General features: G+C 35.4%; 1 long non-coding RNA gene across 2 annotated transcripts; it reads left to right on the forward strand.

Moving 5' to 3' along the window:
• The first annotated feature begins 1,189 nt into the window (after nt 1-1,189).
• LOC109243221 lies at nt 1,190-5,081 on the forward strand. Of its 2 annotated transcripts, XR_002070516.1 has the most exons (4): nt 1,324-1,613; nt 1,714-1,862; nt 2,736-2,866; nt 4,741-5,081. It is a non-coding gene; the product is annotated as an uncharacterized LOC109243221 (long non-coding RNA). The 2 variants fall into 2 exon arrangements; XR_002070515.1 differs by lacking the exons at nt 2,736-2,866; nt 4,741-5,081 and adding an exon at nt 1,190-1,310 and having other exon boundaries at nt 1,515-1,613; nt 1,714-2,549.
• Nucleotides 5,082-5,955: the final 874 nt, after the last annotated feature.

A 5,955-nucleotide genomic window follows, 5' to 3' on the forward strand; every position in this document is an offset into this window, starting at 1 on the left:
TAGCAAATTCTACACATTGGTTGTGGGACCAACATTATACGTGAGTAGGTGTAGTGTCTCAGGGATACAATATATCCACAAGATGAATGTCCTAGAAATGCACAATTTAATATGGATACGTCTGAATTCAAAATGATTATATCAAATAGAGGGTGCAAGTAGTACATAAAGGATAAATAAAAGAATTTCGTTTGTAGATGGTTTGATCATGTTCTATGTACCTCAAATAAGTTGGTTTGTAGGTGTGGACTGATTGAAGGTGCTAAAAGAGTATAAGGTAGACATAGAATCACATGAAAGGAAGTTGTCCTAAAAAAACACAGGATTTGTCAAAATCAGTGCATATTTTAGGTAAAGACAGAAGATAATGGAAGTAAATTATCCATATAGACTGTACCAGCTGGTTGGAATTTGGTCTAATTGTTGTTTTTACAGTTACATTACATCTGTTACTTGTCAGGAATATTTATATTTTGGTTAGAAACTTGTATGTCAGTGTCAAAATAAGTGTAGGATTTAGAGAACCTCTTGTTTTAGAGAATTCTTAATTGCTTTAAAGACAACTATGTACCAGTAGAGCCGAGGGTCTTTCGGAAACAACCTTTCTCTGCGTACACTTCACCCTGCCCAGACCCCACTTGTGGGATTCACTGGGGTGGTTGTTGTTGTATGTAGCAGTATCAGAATGAAATGGATACAAATAGAGAGAGTGGATTTAAAGGATTCATTTAGCTGATCAGAATGGATATCGATCATATGTTTGACCCCCAAACAGAGTATGGAATTGAAGGATTATTGATTAGTTGATCACTCATCACTTATTTCAGAACTTGATAAGTTAATTGAAAGTGGAAATCCAAGAGATAATAAGAGATAAAGAAACAGAAGTTGCTTTGAGCTCTGTGAAAATAATAACTATGAAGCACAAAGAGTTTCATCACTACTTACTAGAATAGCATGGACCAAACTGTGACTTATAAGGAAGGCTAAACTCTAAATTTCTCCAAGAAGTTAATTAGTTTGGGGTCATTTGTGCAGTTTAGTGAAAGGACGTCTTTGAGTAATACGACAAAATGGATGTAAGCCCAGGACTGGAGGATAGATGGTTACGTCTTGTCTGTTCGTAAATGCTAATTATATTTCACTTTTTGTGGTAGATTGACTACATTCTTGAGTGAAGTAGGACGCTTATAATTTTTCTTCTAAGATTGAACTTAATATACACTTATACAAACTAAGTGTTGCTTTTTCGAAATGTTGCGAACACATTTTCAAAAAGTTTGGTCAAAAGTAGATTCATTTCTCTTTCGGTAAGGGAACAGCACCGGACTTCTGGATAGGGGAAGACTTTAATTAATTTTCATGCTTTCTTGGGAAGAACTTCTGGATTACTTGAGCAAATTTCTCTTGAATGCAATGATGCATAATTTCATAACGCAATCTGCTGGCATGATTCCGTATAATGTTTCATTTCTTTTTTGATTTAGGCATGGCTCAACGTTTCTCTTTTTCAGGTTTTTGCAGTTTTAACTCTAGCTGATTATGTACCTGGATATAAAGTGGCTGCGTTGATAGAAGTTTTTGACCGTAACTTACTGGGCTCTTTTCTTCTGGTGAGAAAAATTTATTGCTGGCATCATCGTTCTATAATGCTTTCTGTTCATCCTTTGATCTCTGGATGATCAGTCACAAAATCGACATTTGATCATGCAGGCTAACGTGCTAACAGGATTGGTTAACCTGTCCATTGATACCCTCTCTGTCTCACCATTCACTGCACTTGCTATCTTGGTTGGATATGCATACATTTTATCTATTGCTGCAGCAGTTGCACATTTTTGTGGTATTCGATTGAAGTTTTGGTAGGGGAGCTTAGTCTAGTTTACTCTAATTTCATTCATTCTTTAACCCCTCCATTACATGACTGTTCTTAATTGTTATACTTGTAATAGATCCTGTGTGTCTACATTAGATTCTGAAATCGAGGCATTGGATTCACTTCTATTCGCTGTGGCTGAACAATCTTATATTTTTCCCTCACTCCCTCTCTCATTCCCTCCATAGAAGAGGAAAAAAAAGTACCTGTTGATTTAACCGCGATACAGAACACTATTTCTGCTCATTAGAAAATGCTCATTGAGAAGGGTATGAGAGAAATGGGCGAAACATACTCACATGAGCATGTTATTGCAGCCCAAATCATATGCTCTTGCTGTGCTGCAACACCCAAAAGGAGCATGTGTGACAGGAAGCAGCAGACAGAGTGAGGCCTAAATCCCTTTTTTGCATTCTTTGTGCATGCATCGGAATGGATTGTCTGTGGCCGTACATAAATATCAAATACTCGGGCAAGAAAAGGAAGCCAAGCTCAAGCCCCATTTGAGAAATGGTATTAACGGGTCCCCATACGGTCCCAGAAAAAAGGAAGTGGGAATACTAGTGCTAATAATACTCCTTCCGTCCCAGTTTATGATACTTTTTGCAGCTCTAGATTCAGGCTATATGAACTTTGAACAATATTTTAAATTGTAAATTTTTCATCATATTGACATGAGAAGTATTGCAACTTATAGTACTTTTTATATAATTTTTGAATATTTAAATTTTAAAATATTGAGTTGATATGATTTAATTTAGCTTCGAAACTTAGTCAAATTGATTTTAGAAAAGCACAAAGTGTCACATAAATTGAAAAGGAGACGGTGATAGACAAAGAGTTTTAGATTTGAATGCAGATGATTGCAGAAATGTACTTTAGAAGAGCAAGCTTTGGTTGGTCACATGGATTTTGGATACCCTATACAGAGGGCCTGACAGGTTGGACCATTGTCCAACGTCCATTCACCCGTCCTCTTCTCCAGATAAGGTGACATTTCCTGTGTTTCTACTTTCTTTGTCTTTCACATGGTTCTTATCTACAGTTTACCTTCCTATTCTTCTTCATCTCTCACTCTCTCTTTCTGTCTTTTTTTTTCTCTTTTCTTTCGAGTTATTATTTTGCCCTTGCCTTTTATTGCTTTGGGCTTTTGGTGAACTCTCTATTTATCATATAAGGTTTTTATCTGTGATCGTCAAGAACAAGGTACACCAACGTTGATGGATGACATGCTTTTACGCTATAAAACATCTTTATATTCTTTTAATAATGATGGTGTTCGGACCAACATGTGTTTTAAACTTTTAATATACTAAGTAGTCTGTTATAGTCTGCAAGAGCGGCAGGTGTAGGTAAATCTAATAGACTCATACTGAATGTTATATATATAGCCGGGATTAACTCAAGGTGCTTGATAAAGAAGTGGAGCTATTTCATATATTGGGTTGAAGACTATTAAAACAAGATTTCAGTTGAATTAATTAGTTAGTATTTTCTAACTAATTAACTCAAGGTGCTTGATAAAGAAGTGGAGCTATTTCATATATTGGGTTGAGGACTATTAAAACATGATTTCAGTTGAATTAATTAGTTAGTATTTTCTATCTCGCAAAACTCCCAGTTCCTTTGTGGTAGTAACAATAACTTTCTTTGAATCACAAACTTGTCAATCTCTGTAGGCTTCAGCTGACTCTAATAAATAATGCTTATTTGAGGAGGGAGGAAGGGGGTGGGGGAGGTTTGCTAGTAATTGAAAGTTGTGGATTTCTCAAAGGGATAGTTTAGCAGCTAAAATGTCACACCTTAGCATTATTAGAAGTTTGAATATTTTGATATCCAAGTAGAGTAGGACAAGGGGAAATGACAAGTTGATGTCAAAGTATGACTCAAGTATAATGGAGGGACCCAAGTGAGCATTTACCGTTTGCGCAAAGTTCCAAATATTTTCATGATATCATTTCAAAATCTATTGTCCGAAAATGAGCTCCTAATTAATGAGTTGATTAACTAACATGTGTCATGTGTGGTAGATAGAATTCAGTCAATGATAGAAGCATTGAACAATAAATATGCATGCATCATGCATTCTATTTACGTAATAGTTAGGCTTTTCGTATGGCAGCTTTTACTCTCCATTGTACCTACTATCAGATACACGTTCATAAAAACTATTGTAAAATGGCATGACACATTAGAATAGTAATGGAACAAGAGCGTGTATTAGACTTATACGCATCGTTGTGCTCACACATAATGTGGTACAATGCTGGAGGTTGCATGTTAGCATTCTTAATTAGTTTTGGCGTTAGAATTGCAGTCTAATTCCGTTCTACATTTGTTGAGTGTCGGGCCTTAATTCGTTCGTTTTTCCCAGTGGTCTTCATGAGTTCTCCTCCATCCATAAGGAAAATATGCTCAATTAGTTGTACAAGAAGACTTGTTAGTGTATTTGGTCTACAAGAAAATAGAGATGCAAAGGTGAAAGATAAGTCAAAAAAATGAATCAGGAAAAAAAACTTCCATTCCAAAGGAGGTATTGAGGAACGGAAAGGAAAAAGGGGTGGTGCCAATCGAATCTGCATACGTGGAGAGACCTATAGCATGTTTGGCCAAGCTTTTAAAATCTATTATTTTGAAAAGTGATTTGAAAAAATAGTATTTTTGGTGATAAACAGTTTGTATTTGGCTAAATTATTTAAAAAGCATTTTTGAGCAGCAATTTGTGTTTGCCAGTTTTGTTTGGGGACAAACGATATTCGGTTAGGCTTGTGGCTGGATCCTTTTAGATCTATGGGCTGGCCGGCCCCGACCGTGTACATGAGCATAGGGAATCTATACTCAAGCGTTCCACTGGCCCCTGACAGGATATGTGAGGAATCACTCTGGATCTTCTTTTTTTGGGCTACAACTTCGCCGAGCCGACTAGCATCCCTTTCCACTATGCATTTTTCGAACAAAGAAGACGACTATAGGATCGAATTCTCATCCTAAAAGGACTCCTTTAGCTTTGGGGTTGATTTACGTGGCTCAAGACTTTGAGTCAAGAGGTCAGGTGTTCAGAAATGTGGTGATGCGGCATTGGCATTTTTTAGCAAATTCATCATATAGCTTGCCTTCTTTTTATTTACGTGGCTACATACTTGTAGCGATCAAAGGGCATATTTACTTCTGATGTTTCTAAGTGTATTTTTCTCAAAATGTACTAAAAAATACTTTTGGGAAGAAGCTATTTTGTTCTGCTTCTCAAAAATTGCTTATGTTTCTACTCAAAAATACTTTTTTTCCCCTTCTAAAGCTTGGCCAAACACCTTACCTTTAGAGAAAAGCACTTTTGGCCCCGAAAAAACTCTTTTGTCCCAAAAGAAGCTTAGCCACACATGCTATTATTCTGATACCACCAAACTATAGGCCTTGGTACAAAAAGCCGTGCTTATTGCACCTCTTGTGATTCAATTATCAATCCAAGAGTCGTGTCATAATTTTTTAATTTCATATTGATCTTTCAATGTCATTAAGAGGTTGATAATAATTACTGTCTCCGTTTTAATTTAGATGATATAGTTTGACTTGACACAAAATTTAAAAAAAAAAAGACTTTATAAAATATATGGTTCTAAAAGCTTAAGGGCAAAAGCTTTCTGGGATCATGTCATTTCTGTGGTTATAAAAGCTTTTTATTAAGGATAAAATGGGTAAAATGAAAAGTTTGAAGTTATATTATTTTCAAATATAGAATGTGTCATTTTTTTAACAGATTAATAGGGAGAATGTGTTATTCAAATTGAAACTGAGGGAGTACCTGATAGATGATTTTTGCTTTTTTGTAGAGATTAGGGCGATTGTTTCTCACTAGAAAAAAATAAGTGGATTTTCAATTATTTAATCGAGACATCTATATTATATTAAAAGGAGGGTAGTATGCATTGTGGTTAAGCCAAGTGGCAAGCAAAAATGAAGCCACTTGGCAATTTTAAGACAACATTAATAATTAAAAATTATAAATAAAAACATAATTAATGGAAGTACTTGAATGAATCTTATACATAAACTGAATAGATCTTCTACAAATATATATATAT

This window comes from Nicotiana attenuata, unplaced genomic scaffold (genome assembly GCF_001879085.1).
Source record: "Nicotiana attenuata strain UT unplaced genomic scaffold, NIATTr2, whole genome shotgun sequence".
In the NCBI taxonomy this organism is placed as follows: domain Eukaryota; kingdom Viridiplantae; phylum Streptophyta; class Magnoliopsida; order Solanales; family Solanaceae; genus Nicotiana; species Nicotiana attenuata.